We start from the raw sequence: 23,346 nt of genomic DNA, 5'->3' as shown, positions 1-23,346 counted from the left end.
CCTGGGCCCCGGGCCCTGCCCCTAAAGCCCTAACACTGGGCCCCGGGCCCTGCCCCTAAAGCCCTAACCCTGGGCCCCGGGCCCTGGCCCTAAAGCCCTAAACCCCTGGGCCCCGGGCCCTGGCCCTGAAGCCCTAACCCTGGGCCCCGGGCCCAGGCCCTAAAGCCCTAACCCTGGGCCCCGGGCCCTGGCCCTAAAGCCCTAACCCTGGGCCCCGGGCCCTGGCCCTAAAGCCCTAAACCTGGGCCCCGGGCCCTGGCCCTAAAGCCCTAACCCTGGGCCCCGGGCCCTGGCCCTAAAGCCCTAACCCTGGGCCCTGGGCCCTGAGCCTAAAACCCCAACCCTGGGCCCTGGACTTGAGCCTGAAACCCTAACCCTGGGCCCTGACCCTAAAACAAACCTAACCCTGGGCCCTGCCCCTAAAACAACCCTAACCATGGGCCCTGACCCTAAAACAACCCTAACCCTGGGCCCTGACCCTAAAACAACCCAAACCCTGGGCCCTGACGCTAAAACAACCCTAACCCTGGGCCCTGACACTAAAACAACCCTAACCCTGGGCCCTGACCCTAAAACAACCCTAACCCTGGGCCCTGACCCTAAAACAACCCTAACCCTGGGCCCTGACCATAAAACAACCCTAAACCTGGGCCCTGGCCCTGACCCTAAAACAAACCTAACCCTGGGCCCTGACCCTAAAACAACCCTAACCCTGGGCCCTCACCCTAAAACAACCCTAACCCTGGGCCCTGACCCTAAAACAACCCAAACCCTGGGCCCTGACCCTAAAACAACCCTAACCCTGGGCCCTGAACCTAAAACAACCGTAACCCAGGGCCCTGACCCTAAAACAACCCTATCCCTGGGCCCTGACGTTAAAACATCCCTACCTCTGGGCCCTGACCCTAAAACAACCCTAACCCTGGGCCCTGACACTGAGCCTAAAACCCTAACCTTGGGCTCTGGCCCTGAGCCTGAAACCCCAATCCTGGGCCCTGGCCCTGAGCCTAAAATCCTAACCCTGGGCCCTAACCCTAAAAGAAACATAACCCTGGGCCCTGACCCTAAAACAACCCTAACCCTGGGCCCTGACCCTAAAAGAAACCTAACCCTGGGCCCTGACCCTAAAACAAACCTAACTCTCAGCCCTGACCCTAAAACCACCATAACCCTGGGCCCTAGCCCTGACCCTAAAACAACCCTAACCCTGGGACCTGGCCATGACCCTAAAACAACCCTAACCCGGGGCCCTGGCCCTGACTCTAAAACAACCCTAAACCTGGGCCCTGGCCCTGAGCCTAAAACCCGAGCCCTGGGCCCTGGACCTGAGCCTAAAACCCTAACCCTGGGCCCTGAACCAAAAACAAACCTAACTTTGGGCCCTGGCCCTGACCCTAAAATAACCCTAAGCCTGGGCCCTGGCCCTGACCCTAAAACAATGCAAACCCTGGGCCCTGGCCCTGACCCTATAACAACCCTACCCCTGGGCCCTGACCCTAAAACAACCCTAACCCTGGGCCCTGACCCTAAAACAACACTAACCCTGGGCCCTGACCCTAAAACAACACTAACCCTGGGCCCTGACCCTAAAACAACACTAACCCTGGGCCCTGACCCTAAAACAACACTAACCCTGGGCCCCGACCCTAAAACAACCCTAACTTAGGGCCCCGGGCCCTGACCCTAAAACAACCCTAACCCTGGGCCCTGGGCGCTGACCCTAAAGCCCTAACCCTGGGCCCCGGGACCTGGTGTTAAAGCCCTAAACCTGGACCCCGGGCCCTGACCCTAAGCCCTAACCCTGGGCCCCGGGCCCTGCCACTAAAGCCCTAACCCTGGGCCCCGGGCCATGGCCCTAAAGCCCTAACCCCCTGGGCCCCGGGCCCTGGCCCTAACGCCCTAACCCTTGGCCACGGGCCCTGGCCCTAAAGCCCTAACCCTGGGCCTGGGGCCCTAAGCCTAAAACCCTAACCCTGGGCCCTGGCCCGGAGCCTAAAACCCTAACCCTGGGCCCTGGCCCTCAGCCTAAAACCCTAACCCTGGGCCCTGGCCCGGAGCCTAAAACCCTAACCCTGGGACCTGGCCCTGAGCCTAAAACCCTAACCCTGGGCCCTGGACCTGAGCGTAAAACCTTAACCCTGGGCCCTGACCCTGAACCTAAAGCCCTAAACTTGGGCTCTGGCCCTGAGCCTGAAACCCCAACCCTGGGCCCTAGACCTGAGCCTGAAACCCTAACCCGGGGCCCTGACCCTAAAACAACCCTAACCCTGGGCCCTGACGCTAAAACAACCCTAACCCTAGGCCCTGACCCTAAAACAACCCTAACCCTGGGCCCTGACCCTAAAACAACCCTAACCCTGGGCCCTGACCCTAAAACAACCCTAACATAGGGCCCCGGGCCCTGACCCTAAAACAACCCTAACCCTGGGCCCCGGGCCCTGGTCCTAAAGCCCTAATCCTGGGCCCCGGGCCCTCACCCAAAAGCCCTAACGCTGGGCCCCGGGCCCTGCCAATAAAGCCCTAACCCTGGGCCCCGGGCCCTGCCCCTAAAGCCCTAACCCTGGGCCCCGGGCCCTGGCCCTAAAGCCCTAACCCTGGTCCCCGGGCCCTGGCCCTAAAGCCCTAACCCTGGTCCCCGGGCCCTGGCCCTAAAGCCCTAAACCTGGTCCCCGGGCCCTGGCCCTAAAGCCCTAACCCTGGACCACGGGCCCTGTCCCTAAAGCCCTAACCCTGGGCCACGGGCCCTGGCCCTAAAACCCTAACCCTGGGCCCTGGCCCTGAGCCTAAAACCCTAACCCTGGGCCCTGACCCTAAAATAACCCTAACCCTGGACCCTGACCCTAAAACAACCCAAACCCTGGGCCCTGACCCTAAAACAACCCTAACCCTGGTCCCTAACTCTAAAACAACCATAACCATGGGCCCTGGCCCTGACCATAAAACAACCCTAAACCTGGGCCCTGGCCATGACCCTAAAACAACCCTAACCCTGGGCCCTGGCCCTGACCCTAAAACAACCCTAAACCTGGGCCCTGGCCCTGAGCCTAAAACCCTAACCCTGGGCCCTGGACCTGAGCCTAAAACCCTAACCCTGGGCCCTGACCCTAAAACAACCGTAACTTTGGGCCCTGCCCCTGACCCTAAAACAACGCTAACCCTGGCCCCTGGCCCTGACCCTAAAATAACCCTAACCCTGGGACCTGGCCCTGAGCCTAAAACCCTAACCCTGGGCCCCGGGCCCTGCCCCTAAAGCCCTAACCCTGGGCCCCGGGCCCTGGTCCTAAAGCCCTAACCCTGGGCCCCGGGCCCTGCCCCTAAAGCCCTAACACTGGGACCCGGGCCCTGCCCCTAAAGCCCTAACCCTGGGCCCCGGGCCCTGGCCCTAAAGCCCTAACCCCCAGGGCCCCGGGCCCTGGCCCTAAACCCCTAACCCTGGGCCCCGGGCCCAGGCCCTAAAGCCCTAACCCTGGGCCCCAGTCCCCGGCCCTAAAGCCCTAACACTGGGCCCCGGTCCCCGGCCCTAAAGCCCTAAACCTGGGCCCCGGGCCCGGGCCCTAAAGCCCTAACCCTGGGCCCTGTGCCCCGGCCCTAAAGCCCTAACCCTGGGCCCCGGGCCCTGGCCCAAAAGCCCTAAACCTGGTCCCCGGGCCTTGGCCCTAACGCCCTAACCCTGGGCCCCGGGCCCTGGCCCTAAAGCCCTAACCCTGGGCCCCAGGCCCTGGCCCTAAAGCCCTAACCCTGGGCCACGGGCCCTGGTCCTAAAACCCTAACCCTGGGCCCAGGGCCCTGAGGCTAAAACCCTAACCCTGGGCCCTGGCCCTGAGCCTAAAACCCTAACCCTGGGCCCTGGCCCTGAGCCTAAAACCCTAACCCTGGGCCCTGGCCCTGAGCCTAAAACCCTAACCCTGGGCCCTGGCCCTGAACCTAAAACCCTAACCCTGGGCCCTGGCCCTGAGCCTAAAACCTTAACCCTGGGCCCTGACCCTGAACCTAAAACCCTAACCTTGGGCCCTGGCCCTGAGCCTGAAACCCCAACCCTGGGCCCCGGGCCTGAGCCTGAAACCTTAACCCTGGGCCCTGACCCTAAAACAACCCTAACCCTGTGCCCTGACCCGAAAAGAACCCTAACCCTGGGCCCTGACCCTAAAACAACCCTAACCCTGGGCCCTGACCCTAAAACAACCCTAACCCTGGGCCCTGACGCTAAAACAATCCTAACCCTGGGCCCTGACCCTAAAACAACCCTAATCCTGGGCCCTGGCCCTGAGCCTAAAACCCTAACCCTGGGCCCTAAACCTAAGAGAACCATAACCCTAGGCCCTGACCCTAAAACAACCCTAACCCTGGGCCCTGACACTAAAACAACCATAACCCTGGGCCCTGACACTAAAACAACGCTAACCCTGGGCCCTCACCCTAAAACAACCATAACCCTGGGCCCTGGCCCTGACCCTAAAACAACCCTAACCCTGGGACCTGGCCATGACCCTAAAACAACCATAACCCTGGGCCCTGGCCCTGACCCTAAAACAACCCTAAACCTGGGCCCTGGCCCTGAGCCTAAAACCATAACCCTGGGCCCTGGACCTGAGCCTAAAACCCTAACCCTGGGCCCTGAACCTAAAACAACCCTAACTTTGGGCCCTGGTCCTGACCATAAAACCCTAACTCTGGGCCCTGACCCTAAATCCCTAACCCTGGGCCCTGACCCTAAAACAACCCTAACCCTGGGCCCTGACCCCAAAACAACCCTAACCCTGGGCCCTGACCCTAAAACAACCCTAAACCTGGGCCCTGGCCCTGACCCTAAAACAACCCTAACCCTGGGCCCTGACCCTAAATCAACCCTAACCCTGGGCCCTGACCCTAAAACAACCCTAACCCTGGGCCCTGACCCTAAAACAACCCTAACCCTGGGCCCTGACCCTAAAACAACCCTAACCCTGGGCCCTGACCCTAAAACAACCCTAACCCTGGGCCGGGACCCTAAAACAACCCTAACCCTGGGCCCTGACCCTAAAACACCCCTAACCCTGGGCCCTGACCCTAAAACAACCCTAACCCTGGGCCCTGACCCCAAAACAACCCTAACCCTGGGCCCTGACCCTAAAACAACCCTAAACCTGGGCCCTGGCCCTGACCCTAAAACAACCCTAACCCTGGGCCCTGACCCTAAATCAACCCTAACCCTGGGCCCTGACCCTAAAACAACCCTAACCCTGGGCCCTGACCCTAAAACAACCCTAACCCTGGGCCCTGACCCTAAAACAACCCTAACCCTGGGCCCTGACCCTAAAACAACCCTAACCCTGGGCCGGGACCCTAAAACAACCCTAACCCTGGGCCCTGACCCTAAAACACCCCTAACCCTGGGCCCTGTCCCTAAAACAACACTAACCCTGGGCCCTGACCCTAAAACAACCCTAACCCTGGGCCCCGACCCTAAAACAACCCTATCTTAGGGCCCCGGGCCCTGACCCTAAAACAACCCTAACCCTGGGCCCCGGGCGCTGACCCTAAAGCCCTAACCCTAGGCCCCGGGCCCTGGCCCTAAAGCCCTAAACCTGGTCCCCGGTGGCCCTAAAGCCCTAACCCTGGACCACAGGCCCTGTCCCTATAGCCCTAACCCTGGGCCACGGGCCCTGGCCCTAAAACCCTAACCCTGGGCCCTGGCCCTGAGCCTAAAACCCTAACCCTGGGCCCTGACCCTAAAACAACCCTAACCCTGGGCTCTGACCCTAAAGCAACCCTAACCCTGGGCCCTGACCCTAAAACAACCCTAACCATGGGCCCTGACGCTAAAACAACCCTAACCCTGGGCCCTGACCCTAAAACAACCCTAACCCTGGGCCCTGACCCCAAAACAACCCTAACCCTGGGCCCTGTCCCTAAAACAACCCTAAACCTGGGCCCTGACCCTAAAACAACCCGAACCCTTGGCCCTGACCCTAAATCAACCCAACCCTGGGCCCTGACCCTAAAACAACCCTAACCCTGGTCCCTAACTCTAAAACAACCATAACCATGGGCCCTGGCCCTGACCCTAAAACAACCCTAACCCTGGGCCCTGGCCATGACCCTAAAACAACCCTAACCCTGGGCCCTGGCCCTGACCCTAAAACAACCCTAAACCTGGGCCCTGGCCCTGAGCCTAAAACCCTAACCCTGGGCCCTGGACCTGAGCCTAAAACCCTAACCCTGGGCCCTGACCCTAAAACAACCCCAACTTTGGGCCCTGCCCCTGACCCTAAAACAACGCTAACCCTGGCCCCTGGCCCTGACCCTAAAATAACCCTAACCCTGGGCCCTGGCCCTGAGGCTAAAACCCTAACCCTGGGCCCCGGGCCCTGCCCCTAAAGCCCTAACGCTGGGCCCCGGGCCCTGGTCCTAAAGCCCTAACCCTGGGCCCCGGGCCCTGCCCCTAAAGCCCTAACACTGGGCCCCGGGCCCTGCCCCTAAAGCCCTAACCCTGGGCCCCGGGCCCTGGCCCTAAAGCCCTAACCCCCTGGGCCCCGGGCCCTGGCCCTGAAGCCCTAACCCTGGGCCCCGGGCCCAGGCCCTGAAGCCCTAACCCTGGGCCCCGGGCCCTGGCCCTAAAGCCCTAAACCTGGGCCCCGGGCCCTGGCCCTAAAGCCCTAACCCTGGGCCCCGGGCCCTGGCCCTAAAGCCCTAAACCTGGGCCCCGGGCCCTGGCCCTAAAGCCCTAACCCTGGGCCCCGGGCCCTGGCCCTAAAGCCCTAACCCTGGGCCCCGGGCCCTGGCACTAAAGCCCTAACCCTGGGCCACGGGCCCTGGCCCTAAAGCCCTAACCCTGGGCCCTGGGCCCTGAGCCTAAAACCCTAACCCTGGGCCCTGGCCCTGAGCCTAAAACCCTAACCCTGGGCCCTGGCCCTCAGCCTAAAACCCTAACCCTGGGCCCTGGCCCTCAGCCTAAAACCCTAACCGTGGGCCCTGACCCTGAGCCTAAAACCCTAACCCTGGGCACTGACCCTGAGCCTAAAACCCTAACCCTAGGCCCTGGGCCTGAGCCTAAAACCTTAACCCTGAGCCCTGACCCTGAACATAAAACCCTAAACTTGGGCTCTGGCCCTGAGCCTGAAACCCCAACCCTGGGCCCTGGCCCTGACTCTAAAACAACCCTAAACCTGGGCCCAGGCCCTGAGCCTAAAACCCGAGCCCTGGGCCCTGGACCTGAGCCTAAAACCCTAACCCTGGGCCCTGAACCAAAAACAAACCTAACTTTGGGCCCTGGCCCTGACCCTAAAACAACCCTAAGCCTGGGCCCTGGCCCTGACCCTAAAACAATGCAAACCCTGGGCCCTGGCCCTGACCCTATAACAACCCTACCCCTGGGCCCTGACCCTAAAACAACCCTAACCCTGGGCCCTGACCCTAAAACAACACTAACCCTGGGCCCTGACCCTAAAACAACACTAACCCTGGGCCCTGACCCTAAAACAACACTAACCCTGGGCACTGACCCTAAAACAACACTAACCCTGGGCCCCGACCCTAAAACAACCCTAACTTAGGGCCCCGGGCCCTGACCCTAAAACAACCCTAACCCTGGGCCCCGGGCGCTGACCCTAAAGCCCTAACCCTGGGCCCCGGGACCTGGTGTTAAAGCCCTAAACCAGGACCCCGGGACCTGACCCTAAGCCCTAACCCTGGGCCCCGGGCCCTGCCACTAAAGCCCTAACCCTGGGCCCCGGGCCATGGCCCTAAAGCCCTAACCCCCTGGGCCACGGGCCCTGGCCCTAACGCCCTAACCCTTGGCCACGGGCCCTGGCCCTAAAGCCCTAACCCTGGGCCCTGGGCCCTGAGCCTAAAACCCCAACCCTGGGCCCTGGACTTGAGCCTGAAACCCTAACCCTGGGCCCTGACCCTAAAACAAACCTAACCCTGGGCCCTGCCCCTAAAACAACCCTAACCATGGGCCCTGACCCTAAAACAACCCTAACCCTGGGCCCTGACCCTAAAACAACCCAAACCCTGGGCCCTGACGCTAAAACAACCCTAACCCTGGGCCCTGACACTAAAACAACCCTAACCCTGGGCCCTGACCCTAAAACAACCCTAACCCTGGGCCCTGACCCTAAAACAACCCTAACCCTGGGCCCTGACCATAAAACAACCCTAAACCTGGGCCCTGGCCCTGACCCTAAAACAAACCTAACCCTGGGCCCTGACCCTAAAACAACCCTAACCCTGGGCCCTCACCCTAAAACAACCCTAAACCTGGGCCCTGACCCTAAAACAACCCAAACCCTGGGCCCTGACCCTAAAACAACCCTAACCCTGGGCCCTGTCCCTGAAACAACCCTAACCCTGGGCCCTGACCCTAAAACAACCCTAACCCTGGGCCCTGACCCTAAAACAACCCTAACCCTGGGCCCTGAACCTAAAACAACCGTAACCCAGGGCCCTGACCCTAAAACAACCCTATCCCTGGGCCCTGACGTTAAAACATCCCTACCTCTGGGCCCTGACCCTAAAACAACCCTAACCCTGGGCCCTGACACTGAGCCTAAAACCCTAACCTTGGGCTCTGGCCCTGAGCCTGAAACCCCAATCCTGGGCCCTGGCCCTGAGCCTAAAATCCTAACCCTGGGCCCTAACCCTAAAAGAAACATAACCCTGGGCCCTGACCCTAAAACAACCCTAACCCTGGGCCCTGACCCTAAAAGAAACCTAACCCTGGGCCCTGACCCTAAAACAAACCTAACTCTCAGCCCTGACCCTAAAACCACCATAACCCTGGGCCCTAGCCCTGACCCTAAAACAACCCTAACCCTGGGACCTGGCCATGACCCTAAAACAACCCTAACCCGGGGCCCTGGCCCTGACTCTAAAACAACCCTAAACCTGGGCCCTGGCCCTGAGCCTAAAACCCGAGCCCTGGGCCCTGGACCTGAGCCTAAAACCCTAACCCTGGGCCCTGAACCAAAAACAAACCTAACTTTGGGCCCTGGCCCTGACCCTAAAATAACCCTAAGCCTGGGCCCTGGCCCTGACCCTAAAACAATGCAAACCCTGGGCCCTGGCCCTGACCCTATAACAACCCTACCCCTGGGCCCTGACCCTAAAACAACCCTAACCCTGGGCCCTGACCCTAAAACAACACTAACCCTGGGCCCTGACCCTAAAACAACACTAACCCTGGGCCCTGACCCTAAAACAACACTAACCCTGGGCCCTGACCCTAAAACAACACTAACCCTGGGCCCCGACCCTAAAACAACCCTAACTTAGGGCCCCGGGCCCTGACCCTAAAACAACCCTAACCCTGGGCCCTGGGCGCTGACCCTAAAGCCCTAACCCTGGGCCCCGGGACCTGGTGTTAAAGCCCTAAACCTGGACCCCGGGCCCTGACCCTAAGCCCTAACCCTGGGCCCCGGGCCCTGCCACTAAAGCCCTAACCCTGGGCCCCGGGCCATGGCCCTAAAGCCCTAACCCCCTGGGCCCCGGGCCCTGGCCCTAACGCCCTAACCCTTGGCCACGGGCCCTGGCCCTAAAGCCCTAACCCTGGGCCTGGGGCCCTAAGCCTAAAACCCTAACCCTGGGCCCTGGCCCGGAGCCTAAAACCCTAACCCTGGGCCCTGGCCCTCAGCCTAAAACCCTAACCCTGGGCCCTGGCCCGGAGCCTAAAACCCTAACCCTGGGACCTGGCCCTGAGCCTAAAACCCTAACCCTGGGCCCTGGACCTGAGCGTAAAACCTTAACCCTGGGCCCTGACCCTGAACCTAAAGCCCTAAACTTGGGCTCTGGCCCTGAGCCTGAAACCCCAACCCTGGGCCCTAGACCTGAGCCTGAAACCCTAACCCGGGGCCCTGACCCTAAAACAACCCTAACCCTGGGCCCTGACGCTAAAACAACCCTAACCCTAGGCCCTGACCCTAAAACAACCCTAACCCTGGGCCCTGACCCTAAAACAACCCTAACCCTGGGCCCTGACCCTAAAACAACCCTAACATAGGGCCCCGGGCCCTGACCCTAAAACAACCCTAACCCTGGGCCCCGGGCCCTGGTCCTAAAGCCCTAATCCTGGGCCCCGGGCCCTCACCCAAAAGCCCTAACGCTGGGCCCCGGGCCCTGCCAATAAAGCCCTAACCCTGGGCCCCGGGCCCTGCCCCTAAAGCCCTAACCCTGGGCCCCGGGCCCTGGCCCTAAAGCCCTAACCCTGGTCCCCGGGCCCTGGCCCTAAAGCCCTAACCCTGGTCCCCGGGCCCTGGCCCTAAAGCCCTAAACCTGGTCCCCGGGCCCTGGCCCTAAAGCCCTAACCCTGGACCACGGGCCCTGTCCCTAAAGCCCTAACCCTGGGCCACGGGCCCTGGCCCTAAAACCCTAACCCTGGGCCCTGGCCCTGAGCCTAAAACCCTAACCCTGGGCCCTGACCCTAAAATAACCCTAACCCTGGACCCTGACCCTAAAACAACCCAAACCCTGGGCCCTGACCCTAAAACAACCCTAACCCTGGTCCCTAACTCTAAAACAACCATAACCATGGGCCCTGGCCCTGACCATAAAACAACCCTAAACCTGGGCCCTGGCCATGACCCTAAAACAACCCTAACCCTGGGCCCTGGCCCTGACCCTAAAACAACCCTAAACCTGGGCCCTGGCCCTGAGCCTAAAACCCTAACCCTGGGCCCTGGACCTGAGCCTAAAACCCTAACCCTGGGCCCTGACCCTAAAACAACCGTAACTTTGGGCCCTGCCCCTGACCCTAAAACAACGCTAACCCTGGCCCCTGGCCCTGACCCTAAAATAACCCTAACCCTGGGACCTGGCCCTGAGCCTAAAACCCTAACCCTGGGCCCCGGGCCCTGCCCCTAAAGCCCTAACCCTGGGCCCCGGGCCCTGGTCCTAAAGCCCTAACCCTGGGCCCCGGGCCCTGCCCCTAAAGCCCTAACACTGGGACCCGGGCCCTGCCCCTAAAGCCCTAACCCTGGGCCCCGGGCCCTGGCCCTAAAGCCCTAACCCCCAGGGCCCCGGGCCCTGGCCCTAAACCCCTAACCCTGGGCCCCGGGCCCAGGCCCTAAAGCCCTAACCCTGGGCCCCAGTCCCCGGCCCTAAAGCCCTAACACTGGGCCCCGGTCCCCGGCCCTAAAGCCCTAAACCTGGGCCCCGGGCCCGGGCCCTAAAGCCCTAACCCTGGGCCCTGTGCCCCGGCCCTAAAGCCCTAACCCTGGGCCCCGGGCCCTGGCCCAAAAGCCCTAAACCTGGTCCCCGGGCCTTGGCCCTAACGCCCTAACCCTGGGCCCCGGGCCCTGGCCCTAAAGCCCTAACCCTGGGCCCCAGGCCCTGGCCCTAAAGCCCTAACCCTGGGCCACGGGCCCTGGTCCTAAAACCCTAACCCTGGGCCCAGGGCCCTGAGGCTAAAACCCTAACCCTGGGCCCTGGCCCTGAGCCTAAAACCCTAACCCTGGGCCCTGGCCCTGAGCCTAAAACCCTAACCCTGGGCCCTGGCCCTGAGCCTAAAACCCTAACCCTGGGCCCTGGCCCTGAACCTAAAACCCTAACCCTGGGCCCTGGCCCTGAGCCTAAAACCTTAACCCTGGGCCCTGACCCTGAACCTAAAACCCTAACCTTGGGCCCTGGCCCTGAGCCTGAAACCCCAACCCTGGGCCCCGGGCCTGAGCCTGAAACCTTAACCCTGGGCCCTGACCCTAAAACAACCCTAACCCTGTGCCCTGACCCGAAAAGAACCCTAACCCTGGGCCCTGACCCTAAAACAACCCTAACCCTGGGCCCTGACCCTAAAACAACCCTAACCCTGGGCCCTGACGCTAAAACAATCCTAACCCTGGGCCCTGACCCTAAAACAACCCTAATCCTGGGCCCTGGCCCTGAGCCTAAAACCCTAACCCTGGGCCCTAAACCTAAGAGAACCATAAACCTAGGCCCTGACCCTAAAACAACCCTAACCCTGGGCCCTGACACTAAAACAACCATAACCCTGGGCCCTGACACTAAAACAACGCTAACCCTGGGCCCTCACCCTAAAACAACCATAACCCTGGGCCCTGGCCCTGACCCTAAAACAACCCTAACCCTGGGACCTGGCCATGACCCTAAAACAACCATAACCCTGGGCCCTGGCCCTGACCCTAAAACAACCCTAAACCTGGGCCCTGGCCCTGAGCCTAAAACCATAACCCTGGGCCCTGGACCTGAGCCTAAAACCCTAACCCTGGGCCCTGAACCTAAAACAACCCTAACTTTGGGCCCTGGTCCTGACCATAAAACCCTAACTCTGGGCCCTGACCCTAAATCCCTAACCCTGGGCCCTGACCCTAAAACAACCCTAACCCTGGGCCCTGACCCCAAAACAACCCTAACCCTGGGCCCTGACCCTAAAACAACCCTAAACCTGGGCCCTGGCCCTGACCCTAAAACAACCCTAACCCTGGGCCCTGACCCTAAATCAACCCTAACCCTGGGCCCTGACCCTAAAACAACCCTAACCCTGGGCCCTGACCCTAAAACAACCCTAACCCTGGGCCCTGACCCTAAAACAACCCTAACCCTGGGCCCTGACCCTAAAACAACCCTAACCCTGGGCCGGGACCCTAAAACAACCCTAACCCTGGGCCCTGACCCTAAAACACCCCTAACCCTGGGCCCTGTCCCTAAAACAACACTAACCCTGGGCCCTGACCCTAAAACAACCCTAACCCTGGGCCCCGACCCTAAAACAACCCTATCTTAGGGCCCCGGGCCCTGACCCTAAAACAACCCTAACCCTGGGCCCCGGGCGCTGACCCTAAAGCCCTAACCCTAGGCCCCGGGCCCTGGCCCTAAAGCCCTAAACCTGGTCCCCGGTGGCCCTAAAGCCCTAACCCTGGACCACAGGCCCTGTCCCTATAGCCCTAACCCTGGGCCACGGGCCCTGGCCCTAAAACCCTAACCCTGGGCCCTGGCCCTGAGCCTAAAACCCTAACCCTGGGCCCTGACCCTAAAACAACCCTAACCCTGGGCTCTGACCCTAAAGCAACCCTAACCCTGGGCCCTGACCCTAAAACAACCCTAACCATGGGCCCTGACGCTAAAACAACCCTAACCCTGGGCCCTGACCCTAAAACAACCCTAACCCTGGGCCCTGACCCCAAAACAACCCTAACCCTGGGCCCTGTCCCTAAAACAACCCTAAACCTGGGCCCTGACCCTAAAACAACCCAAACCCTTGGCCCTGACCCTAAATCAACCCAACCCTGGGCCCTGACCCTAAAACAACCCTAACCCTGGTCCCTAACTCTAAAACAACCATAACCATGGGCCCTGGCCCTGACCCTAAAACAACCCTAACCCTGGGCCCTGGCCATGACCCTAAAACAACCCTAACCCTGGGCCCTGGCCCTGACCCTAAAACAACCCTAAACCTGGGCCCTGGCCCTGAGCCTAAAACCCTAACCCTGGGCCCTGGACCTGAGCCTAAAACCCTAACCCTGGGCCCTGACCCTAAAACAACCCCAACTTTGGGCCCTGCCCCTGACCCTAAAACAACGCTAACCCTGGCCCCTGGCCCTGACCCTAAAATAACCCTAACCCTGGGCCCTGGCCCTGAGGCTAAAACCCTAACCCTGGGCCCCGGGCCCTGCCCCTAAAGCCCTAACGCTGGGCCCCGGGCCCTGGTCCTAAAGCCCTAACCCTGGGCCCCGGGCCCTGCCCCTAAAGCCCTAACACTGGGCCCCGGGCCCTGCCCCTAAAGCCCTAACCCTGGGCCCCGGGCCCTGGCCCTAAAGCCCTAACCCCCTGGGCCCCGGGCCCTGGCCCTGAAGCCCTAACCCTGGGCCCCGGGCCCAGGCCCTAAAGCCCTAACCCTGGGCCCCGGGCCCTGGCCCTAAAGCCCTAAACCTGGGCCCCGGGCCCTGGCCCTAAAGCCCTAACCCTGGGCCCCGGGCCCTGGCCCTAAAGCCCTAAACCTGGGCCCCGGGCCCTGGCCCTAAAGCCCTAACCCTGGGCCCCGGGCCCTGGCCCTAAAGCCCTAACCCTGGGCCCCGGGCCCTGGCACTAAAGCCCTAACCCTGGGCCACGGGCCCTGGCCCTAAAGCCCTAACCCTGGGCCCTGGGCCCTGAGCCTAAAACCCTAACCCTGGGCCCTGGCCCTGAGCCTAAAACCCTAACCCTGGGCCCTGGCCCTCAGCCTAAAACCCTAACCCTGGGCCCTGGCCCTCAGCCTAAAACCCTAACCGTGGGCCCTGACCCTGAGCCTAAAACCCTAACCCTGGGCACTGACCCTGAGCCTAAAACCCTAACCCTAGGCCCTGGGCCTGAGCCTAAAACCTTAACCCTGAGCCCTGACCCTGAACATAAAACCCTAAACTTGGGCTCTGGCCCTGAGCCTGAAACCCCAACCCTGGGACCTGGACTTGAGCCAGAAACCCTAACCCTGGGCCCTGACCCTAAAACAAACCTAACCCTGGGCCCTGCCCCTAAAACAACCCTAACCATGGGCCCTGACCCTAAAACAACCCTAACCCTGGGCCCTGACCCTAAAACAACCCAAACACTGGGCCCTGACGCTAAAACAACCCTAACCCTGGGCCCTGACCCTAAAACAACCCTAACCCTGGGCCCTGACCCTAAAACAACCCTAACCCTGGGCCCTGACCATAAAACAACCCTAACCCGGGGCCCTGACCCTAAAACAACCCTAACCCTGGGCCCTGACCCTAAAACAACCCTAACCCTGGGCCCTGACCCTAAAACAACCCTAACCCTGGGCTCTGACCCTAAAACAACCATAACCCCGGGCCCTGGCCCTGACCCTAAAACAATCCTAACCCTGGGCCCTAGCCATGACCATAAAACAACCCTAACCCTGAGCCCTGGACCTGACCCTAAAACAAGCCTAAACCTGGGCCCTGGCCCTGAGCCTAAAACCCTATCCCTGGGCCCTGGACCTGAGCCTAAAACCCTAACCCTGGGCCCTGACCCTAAAACAACCCTAAACCTGGGCCCTGGCCCTGACCCTAAAACAAACCTAACCCTGGGCCCTGACCCTAAAACAACCCTAACCCTGGGCCCTGACCCTAAAACAACCCTAACCCTGGGCCCTGACCCTAAAACAACCCAAACCCTGGGCCCTGACCCTAAAACAACCCTAACCCTGGGCCCTGTCCCTGAAACAACCCTAACCCTGGGCCCTGACCCTAAAACAAACCTAACCCTGGGCCCTGACCCTAAAACAACCCTAACCCTGGGCCCTGAACCTAAAACAACCGTAACCCAGGGCCCTGACCCTAAAACAACCCTATCCCTGGGCCCTGACGTTAAAACATCCCTACCCCTGGGCCCTGACCCTAAAACAACCCTAACCCTGGGCCCTGACACTGAGCCTAAAACCCTAACCTTGGGCTCTGGCCCTGAGCCTGAAACCCCAATCCTGGGCCCTGGCCCTGAGCCTAAAACCCTAACCCTGGGCCCTAACCCTAAAAGAACCATAACCCTCGGCCCTGACACTAAAACAACCCTAACCCTGGGCCCTGACCCTAAAAGAAACCTAACCCTGGGCCCTGACCCTAAAACAAACCTAACTCTCAGCCCTGACCCTAAAACCACCATAACCCTGGGCCCTAGCCCTGACCCTAAAACAACCCTAACCCTGGGACCTGGCCATGACCCTAAAACAACCCTAACCCTGGGCCCTGGCCCTGACTCTAAAACAACCCTAAACCTGGGCCCTGGCCCTGAGCCTAAAACCCGAACCCTGGGCCCTGGACCTGAGCCTAAAACCCTAACCCTGGGCCCTGGCCCTGAGCCTAAAACCCTAACCCTGGGCCCTGGCCCTGAGCCTAAAACCCTAACCCTGGGCCCTGGCCCTGACCCTAAAACCCTAATACTGGGCCCTGGCCCTTACCCTAAAACCCTAACCCTGGGCCCTGGCCCTGATCAAAAAACCCTAACCGTGGGCCCTGACCCTAAAACAAACCTAACCCTGGGCCCTGACCCTAAAACAACCCTAACCCTGGGCCCTGACCCTAAAACAACCCCAACCCTGGGCCCTTACCCTAAAAAAACCCTAACTCTGGGCCCTGACCCTAAAACAACCCTAACCCTGGGCCCTGAACCTAAAACAACCCTAACCCTGGGCCCTGGCCCTGACCCTAAAACAACCCTAACCCTGGGCCCTGGCCTTGACCCTAAAACAACCCTGGGCCCTGGCCCTGAGCCTAAAACCCTAACCCTGGGCCCTGAACCTGAGCCTAAAACCCTAACCCTGGGCCGTGACCCTAAAACAACCCTAACTTTGGACCCTGGCCCTGACCCTAAAACACCCCTAGCCCTGGGCGCTGGCCCTGACCCTAAAACAACCCTAACACTGGGCCCTGGCCCTGACCCTAAAACAACCCTAACCCCGGGCCCTAGCCCTGAGCCGAAAACCCTAACCTTGGGCTCTGGCCCTGAGCCTGAAACCCCAACCCTAGGCCCTGGCCCTGAGCCTAAAACCCTAACCCTGGGCCCTGGCCCTGAGCCTAAAACCCTAACCCTGGGCCCTAACACTAAAACAACCATAACCATGGGCCCTGACCCTAAAACAACCCTAACCCTTGGCCCTGACCCTAAAACAACCCCAACCCTGGGCCCTGACCCTAAAACAACTATAACCCTGGGCTCTGACCATAAAACAACCATAACCCCGGGCCCTGGCCCTGACCCTAAAACAATCCTAACCCTGGGCCCTAGCCATGACCCTAAAACAACCCTAACCCTGAGCCCTGGACCTGACCCTAAAACAAGCCTAAACCTGGGCCCTGGCCCTGAGCCTAAAACCCTATCCCTGGGCCCTGGACCTGAGCCTAAAACCCTAACCCTGGGCCCTGACCCTAAAACAACCCTAACCCTGGGCCCTGACCCTAAAACAACCCTAACCCTGGGCCGGGACCCTAAAACAACCCTAACCCTGGGCCCTGACCCTAAAACAACCCTAACCCTGGCCCCTGTCCCTAAAACAACCCTAACCCTGGGCCCTGACCCTAAAACAACCCTAACCCTGGGCCCTGACCCTAAAACAACCCTAACCCTGGGCCCTGAACCTAAAACAACCGTAACCCAGGGCCCTGACCCTAAAACAACCCTAACCCTGGCCCCTGTCCCTAAAACAACCCTAACCCTGGGCCCTGACCCTAAAACAACCCTAACCCTGGGCCCTGACCCTAAAACAACCCTAACCCTGTCCCCTGTCCCTAAAACAACCCTAACCCTGGGCCCTGACCCTAAAAGAACCATAACCCTGGGCCCTGACCCTAAAACAACCCTAACCCTGGGCCCTGACCCTAAAAGAACCCTAACCCTGGGCCCTGACCCTAAAACAAACCTAACTCTCAGCCCTGATCCTAAAACCACCATAACCCTGGGCCCTAGCCCTGACCCTAAAACAACCCTAACCCTGGGACCCTGCCATGACCTTAAAACAACCCTAACCCTGGGCCCTGGCCCTGACTCTAAAACAACCCTAAACCTGGGCCCAGGCCCTGAGCCTAAAACCCGAGCCCTGGGCCCTGGACCTGAGCCTAAAACCCTAACCCTGGGCCCTGAACCAAAAACAAACCTAACTTTGGGCCCTGGCCCTGACCCTAAAACAACCCTAAGCCTGGGCCCTGGCCCTGACCCTAAAACAATGCAAACCCTGGGCCCTGGCCCTGACCCTATAACAACCCTACCCCTGGGCCCTGACCCTAAAACAACCCTAACCCTGGGCCCTGACCCTAAAACAACACTAACCCTGGGCCCTGACCCTAAAACAACACTAACCCTGGGCCCTGACCCTAAAACAACACTAACCCTGGGCACTGACCCTAAAACAACACTAACCCTGGGCCCCGACCCTAAAACAACCCTAACTTAGGGCCCCGGGCCCTGACCCTAAAACAACCCTAACCCTGGGCCCCGGGCGCTGACCCTAAAGCCCTAACCCTGGGCCCCGGGACCTGGTGTTAAAGCCCTAAACCAGGACCCCGGGACCTGACCCTAAGCCCTAACCCTGGGCCCCGGGCCCTGCCACTAAAGCCCTAACCCTGGGCCCCGGGCCATGGCCCTAAAGCCCTAACCCCCTGGGCCACGGGCCCTGGCCCTAACGCCCTAACCCTTGGCCACGGGCCCTGGCCCTAAAGCCCTAACCCTGGGCCCGTGGCCCTGAGCCTAAAACCCTAACCCTCGGCCCTTGCCCGGAGCCTAAAACCCTAACCCTGGGCCCTGGCCCTCAGCCTAAAACCCTAACCCTGGGCCCTGGCCCGGAGCCTAAAACCCTAACCCTGGGACCTGGCCCTGAGCCTAAAACCCTAACCCTGGGCCCTGGACCTGAGCGTAAAACCTTAACCCTGGGCCCTGACCCTGAACCTAAAGCCCTAAACTTGGGCTCTGGCCCTGAGCCTGAAACCCCAACCCTGGGCCCTAGACCTGAGCCTGAAACCCTAACCCTGGGCCCTGACCCTAAAACAACCCTAACCCTGGGCCCTGACGCTAAAACAACCCTAACCCTAGGCCCTGACCCTAAAACAACCCTAACCCTGGGCCCTGACCCTAAAACAACCCTAACCCTGGGCCCTGACCCTAAAACAACCCTAACTTAGGGCCCCGGGCCCTGACCCTAAAACAACCCTAACCCTGGGCCCCGGGCCCTGGTCCTAAAGCCCTAATCCTGGGCCCCGGGCCCTCACCCTAAAGCCCTAACGCTGGGCCCCGGGCCCTTCCAATAAAGCCCTAACCCTGGGCCCCGGGCTCTGCCCCTAAAGCCCTAACCCTGGGCCCCGGGCCCTGGCCCTAAAGCCCTAACCCTGGGCCCCGGGCCCTGGCCCTAAAGCCCTAACCCTGGTCCCCGGGCCCTGGCCCAAAAGCCCTAAACCTGGTCCCCGGGCCCTGGCCCTAAAGCCCTAACCCTGGACCACGGGCCCTGTCCCTAAAGCCCTAACCCTGGGCCACGGGCCCTGGCCCTAAAACCCTAACCCTGGGCCCTGGCCCTGAGCCTAAAACCCTAACCCTGGGCCCTGACCCTAAAATAACCCTAACCCTGGACCCTGACCCTAAAACAACCCAAACCCTGGGCCCTGACCCTAAAGCAACCCTAACCCTGGGCCTTGACCCTAAAACAAACCTAACCCTGGGCCCTAACCCTAAAACAACCCTAACCCTGGGCCCTGACCCTAAAACAACCCTAACCCTGGGCCCTAACCCCAAAACAACCCTAACCCTGGGCCCTGTCCCTAAAACAACCCTAACCCTGGGCCCTGACCCTAAAACAACCCGAACCCTTGGCCCTGACCCTAAATCAACCCCAACCCTGGGCCCTGGCCCTGACCCTAAAACAACCCTAACCCTGGGCTCTGGCCCTGAGCCTAAAACCCTAACCCAGGGCCCTGGACCTGAGCCTAAAACCCTAACCCTGGGCCGTGACCCTAAAACAACCCTAACTTTGGGCCCTGGCCCTGACGCTAAAACACCCCTAGCCCTGGGCGCTGGCCCTGACCCTAAAACAACCCTAACCCTGGGCCCTTACCCTAAAAAAACCCTAACTCTGGGCCCTGACCCTAAAACAACCCTAACACTGGGCCCTGACCCTAAAACAACCCTAACACTGGGCCCTGGCCCTGACCCTAAAACAACCCTAACCCTGGGCCCTGGCCCTGACCCTAAAACAACCCTAACCCTGGGCTCTGGCCCTGAGCCTAAAACCCTAACCCTGGGCCCTGGACCTGAGCCTAAAACCCTAACCCTGGGCCGTGACCCTAAAACAACCCTAACTTTGGGCCCTGGCCCTGACCTTAAAACACCCCTAGCCCTGGGCGCTGGCCCTGGCCCTAAAACAACCCTAACCCTGGGCCCTGGCCCTGACCCTAAAACAACCCTAACCCTGGGCCCTGGCCCTGAGCTTAAAACCCTAACCCTGCGCCCTGGCCCTGAGCCGAAAACCCTAACCTTGGGCTCTGGCCATAAGCCTGAAACCCCAACCCTAGGCCCTGGCCCTGAGCCTAAAACCCTAACCCTGGGCCCTGGCCCTGAGCCTAAAACCCTAACCCTGGGCCCTAACACTAAAACAAGCATAACCATGGGCCCTGACCCTAAAACAACCCCAACCCTGGGCCCTGACCCTAAAACAACCCTAACCCTGGGCTCTGACCCTAAAACAACCATAACCCTGGGCCCTGACCCTGACCCTAAAACAACCCTAACCCTGAGCCCTGGACCTGACCCTAAAACAACCCTAAACCTGGGCCCTGGCCCTGAGCCTAAAACCCTATCCCTGGGCCCTGGACCTGAGCCTAAAACCCTAACCCTGGGCCTTGACCCTTAAACAACCCTAAACCTGGGCCCTGGCCCTGACCCTAAAACAACCCTAACCCTGGGCCCTGACCCTAAAACAACCCTAAACCTGGACCCTGACTCTAAAACAACCCTAACCCTGGGCCCTGACCCTAAAGCAACCCTAACCCTGGGCCCTGACCCTAAAACAACCCTAACCATGGGCCCTGACCCCAAAACAACCCTAACCCTGGGCCCTGACCCTAAAACAACCCTAACCCTGGGCCCTGACCCCAAAACAACCCTAACCCTGGGCCCTGTCCCTAAAACAACCCTAACCCTGGGCCCTGACCCTAAAACAACCCGAACCCTTGGCCCTGACCCTAAATCAACCCCATCCCTGGGCCCTGACCCTAAAACAACCCTAACCCTAGTCCCTGACCCTAAAACAACTATAACCCTGGGCCCTGGCCCTGACCCTAAAACAACCCTAACCCTGGGCCCTGGCCATGACCCTAAAACAACCCTAACCCTGGGCTCTGGCCCTGACCCTAAAACAACGCTAACCCTGGGCCCTGGCCCTGACCCTAAAACAACCCTAACCCTGGGCCCTGGCCCAGAGCCTAAAACCCTAACGCTGGGCCCTGGACCTGAGCCTAAAACCCTAACCCTGGGCCCTGACCCTAAAACAACCCTAAATTTGGGCCCTGGCCCTGACCTTAAAACAACATTAACCCTGGGCCCAGGCCCTGACCCTTAAACAACCCTAAACCTGGGCCCTGGCACTGACCCTAAAACAACCCTAACCCTGGGCCCTGACCCTAAAACAACCCTAACCCTGGGCCCTGACCCTAAAACAACCCTAACCCTGGGCCCTGACCCTAAAACAACCCTAACCCTGGGCCCTGACCCTAAAACAACCCTAACCCTGGGCCCTGGCCCTGAGCCTAAAACCCTAACCCTGCGCCCTGGCCGTGAGCCTAAAACCCTAACCCTGGGCCCTAACCCTAAAAGAACCATAACCCTGGGCCCTGACCGTAAAACAACCCTAACCCTGGGCCCGGACCCTAAAACAACCCTAACCCTGGGCCCTGACCCTAAAACAAACCTAACCCTGGGCCCTGACCCTAAAACAACCATAACCCTGGGCCCTGGTCCTGACCCTAAAAGAACCCTAACCCTGGGACCTGGCCATGACCCTAAAACGACCCTAACCCTGAGCCCTGGCCCTGACTCTAAAACAACCCTAAACCTGGGCCCTGGCCCTGAGCCTAAAACCCTAACCCTGGGCCCTGAACCTAAAACAACCCTAACTTTGGGCCCTGGCCCTGACCCTAAAACAACCCTAACCCTGGGCCCTGGCCCTGACCCTAAAACAACGCTAACCCTGGGCCCTGGCACTGACCCTATAACAACCCTAACCCTGGGCCCTGACCCTAAAACAACCCTAACCCTGGGCCCTGACCCTAAAACAACCCTAGGCAGCCTAGGCAGGAGGATCGCTTGAGGCCAGGAGTTGGAGACCAATCAGTGTTAAATAGTGAGACTCTGTGTCTACCAAAAAAAAGAGACATTAGCCAGGTGTGGTAGTGGTGCACACCCGTAGTTCCAGCTACCTGGGAGTCTCGGGTGGGAGAAATCCCTTGAGCCTGGGAAGTCTACACTACAGTGAGCCAAGACTGTGCCACTGCACTCCAGCGTGGGCGACAGAGTGAGACCCTGTCTTAGAAAGAAAAAAGAAAAGAAAGTGTTAATCCCCCTATGGGAATCTCCTCTTCTCCTGCTGTCTCTGGAACCTCACTTGTCGGTTCTTCCTCCCACTCTCCTGTATCTTTAACCTATCCCCCACTTTTAGCTCCTTCCCATCATCATTTAAATTACTCAAACTTCTTCTGTTTTAAAAACCTCTCCCTAAACTCAGGGAGAGGTCTCCTGCACACCCATTGAGCCATCTGCTCTCCCTGGTGCCTTCTCCACAGCAGCCAGAGCCATGTCTCTAATCCATGAATCTCATCAGGTTACTCCCCCAATGCATTAGTATTGGAAGCGATGGTGCGGATTAGAACAGTGTTAAGGCACGGTGTGGATTTTATTACATTAGTATTGGAAGCGATGGTGTGGACTAGATCAGTGATAGGCCACGGTGTGCATATTATTACATTAGTATTGGAAGCAATGGTGCGGATTAGATCAGTGTTAGGGCATGGTGTGGATATTATTACATTAGTACTGGAGGCGATGGTGTGGATTAGATCAGTGTTAGGGCATGCTCTGGATATTATTACATTAGTATTGGAAGCGACGGTGTGGATTAGATCAGTGATAGGCCATGGTGTGGATATTATTACATTACTATTGGAAGCGATGGTGTGGATTAGATCAGTGTTAGGGCATGGTGTGGATATTATTACATTAGTACTGGAAGCGATGGTGTGGAATAGATCAGTGTTAAGGCATCGTGTGGATATTACTACATTAGTATTGGAGGCGATGGTGTGGACTAGATCAGTGATAGGGCATGGTGTGGATATTATTACATTAGTATTGGAAGTGATGGTGTGGATTAGATCAGTGTTAAGGCATGGTTTGGATATTATTACATTAGTACTGGAGGCGACGGTGTGGATTAGATCACTGATAGGGCATGGTGTGGATATTACTACATTAGTATTGGAAGCAATGGTGTGGATTAGATCAGTGATAGGGCATGGTGCGGATATTATTACATTAGTATTGGAAGCGATGGTGCAGATTAGATCAGTGATAGGGCATGGTGTGGATATTATTACATTAGTAGTGGAAGCGATGGGGTGGACTAGATCAGTGATAGGGCATGGAGTGGATATTATTACATTGGTATTGGAGGCGATGGTGTGGATTAGAGCAGTGATAGGGCATGGTGTGGATATTATTACATTAGTATTGTAAGCGATGGTGAGGACTAGATCAGTGATAGGGCATGGTGTGGATATTATTACATTACTATTGGAAGCGATGGTGTGGATTAGATCAGTGTTAGGGCATGGTGTGGATATTATTACATTAGTACTGGAAGCGATGGTGTGGAATAGATCAGTGTTAAGGCATCGTGTGGATATTACTACA

General features: G+C 59.3%; 1 long non-coding RNA gene across 1 annotated transcript in view; it reads right to left on the bottom strand.

The window, feature by feature from the left end:
* LOC129523818 (uncharacterized) overlaps positions 1–21,881 on the bottom strand; it is a 227,006-nt gene extending 205,125 nt beyond the window's left edge. The window contains exon 1 of the long non-coding RNA XR_010134810.1: positions 21,858–21,881. This is a non-coding gene — a long non-coding RNA (uncharacterized lncRNA). The remainder of the gene's footprint in view (positions 1–21,857) is intronic.
* Between the last annotated feature and the right edge of the window lie 1,465 nt (positions 21,882–23,346).

Source organism: Gorilla gorilla, chromosome 6 (assembly GCF_029281585.2).
Source record: "Gorilla gorilla gorilla isolate KB3781 chromosome 6, NHGRI_mGorGor1-v2.1_pri, whole genome shotgun sequence".
NCBI lineage: Eukaryota > Metazoa > Chordata > Mammalia > Primates > Hominidae > Gorilla > Gorilla gorilla.
Note: the sequence above shows the minus strand (reverse complement) of the source record. Positions and strands in the feature narration are given on the sequence as shown.